The following is a 2409-nucleotide window of genomic DNA, read 5'->3' as shown; positions in this document are numbered from 1 at the left end:
ATGTAATATCAAATTTTGTATAAACATTCCATGCACAGGGCAAGGCGTGACCAGCCGATTGGTAGAATCGGGCCTATTCTACCACCCGTGTAGGCAAAGTCAGGGTCGAAGTGGTGTGATTATTGAACACTATTGCCGGTTCCGTCATCCTCAACCACCAGACTCCCTTCCTCTGCCGACACAGGGATGCATCCCGCGGCAAACGGGTTGCCCAATTTGGTCGCCTCTAACAACCAGCAATGGGGTGCTGTGGACCTATTCGACCCCGGGTCGACACGGGGGCGAAGAGCCATTGGCGTTACCCAGCACCCACCACGAGGAGGTTGCTCTTCAAGGGTTGCCGATACATGCACTAAGAAATACACAGCTCTCAGTGCGGACAGGGTAGATGATAAATCTAGTGACGCACTCACCGATACTATATTAGTGGGCCGAAATTTTCATCAAGTTGTTCAGAAATTAAAAAGCCTCGAAAATCACCGGACTTTTTGCCAAATGGTGAAATGAATTTCAGTGGTTGTGACAAACATCGGATTGTCATGTTTTGCACAGCGTGTGAAAAAGCCGGCATGTCTAATACCTTCAGAAGAGTGAGTGAGTGAGTTCAGATTAATAGTCACTTCGGCAATATATCAGCCATATCGTTAAACAAAATTTCATGATCTTAATAATTGCAATTAAATTATAAAAAAATATCGACGATGGACAGTAAACTAACAAGGTCATCACAGATAGAGAATTAAAACTAGCATGTACTTGTAGAAATGACGAAATATTATTAACAATGCACTATATAAGAACGGGCCAAACATCACTAGCAACTGAAGGTAGGTCACCATGTTAGGGACCATGGGGACTGTGACAGACTGCTGGGAAAGTTCCTGGACAATTTGTTCCTCAGTCATGTCAGACAGGCATCGAGCTCTTTCACGCACACGGCCTGAACACGTCTTCAGTGTTCCACTTTTGAGAAGTGAGGTTGACCAAGTGAAAACCCAAGTGCACCTGGTTCAGAATGGCCTTCTGCCAAGAGACAGCAGGCAGAAATCCATGAAGATCCACGAGAAGCTTCTTAACTTCTGGACACAGTACACGGACTAGGAACTCTCCACAAGTTCATTCCTGTCCAAGGCAGCTACTGATACAATTATTCAAACAATCTGAATATGCTGTTTCGACACTTTATATTGATGAATAAAATGTTGAAACAATTTTATAGTTGATAATGAGAAGAATTATTTCCTGGGAGGATTCGTTGTTCATGGCATCAACCACTAGATTATCTGACCCAGTCTCAGACATTTACAGTCGCTGGTATTTTGTTGAAGACAAGAACGAACAAACTATCATGATACTCGTGACACGCATGTCATATCGTCCACAGTGTTTTGAAACAGAGATTGGACAGGATACACAAAATTGGTCTACAGCAACCCATGCTTGTCGGAGGAAGCGATGAACGAAAACAGGTCTTGGTTGACACATGTCATCGTATTGCAATTGCGAAAATCGATGGTCATGATGTTGATAATTAGATTGCCTGGTCCACATCCGATTTATTTACAGACCGCAGCCACGTGAATGAGGGAATTAGTTAATATTTAGCGTCGATGTTTCAGCCAAATTGTTACAAGATTAAAATCTAGAAATGTAAACCTTTCATGTATGGACAGCATATAGATGGAATATTACTGAGTGTTATAACATTAAAATAAAAAAACTATTCAAATGACTATAAACTCACTCACTCAGATTTACACACATAAACAGATGTATTCCCACTGTCTGACTTCAATGTAAGTCACAATAAACATGTCATTGAAGCGGAACTGAAGGCGATAATTAATTCAGCGTTAATGTTCCTTGGATCATTTAGTAGTCCGAGACTATAATAAAAAAATACCTAAATAAGCAACGCCTGTGTTAATGGAATGTCAAATATGTCTTTAATGGCAATTTGTACAGATATATGGAGCTAAAAGTAGACCTGTGCACTGAAACATGTATTAAAAAGCAAAAAAGGAATTCTGTTTTTGTCATAGAAGTATCCACCAAAACACTTCAATGATTTACAGATGGCTAAATGCTGTAAATACGATCAAGAAACAGGTTGTCCATGAAAGGGCGAACAAGTGGGTTTTCTGATCCTTGGCGACACTTAAACTAAGTGACACTATCGATGTCAGGTATCATTGCCTGTGATAAGATAAAAAAAGTCATACTTGTCAGAGGAGGCGATTCACACAACCGTGTGCTGATTTGGTTGACACATTGAGTTAAACAAACCATCAATCTGAAACATATCCTGAATGACAGTGATATACAATCCCCATTTGACACACCGTGGCTGGGTTGCTGAAGACAAATCCAAACCCGCTTGAATAAACAATGTTGGGTCATAAACGTCTC

This window comes from Haliotis rubra, unplaced genomic scaffold, assembly GCF_003918875.1.
Source record: "Haliotis rubra isolate DU_JTF1 unplaced genomic scaffold, ASM391887v1 Scf723, whole genome shotgun sequence".
In the NCBI taxonomy this organism is placed as follows: Eukaryota; Metazoa; Mollusca; class Gastropoda; order Lepetellida; family Haliotidae; genus Haliotis; species Haliotis rubra.
Note: the sequence above shows the minus strand (reverse complement) of the source record.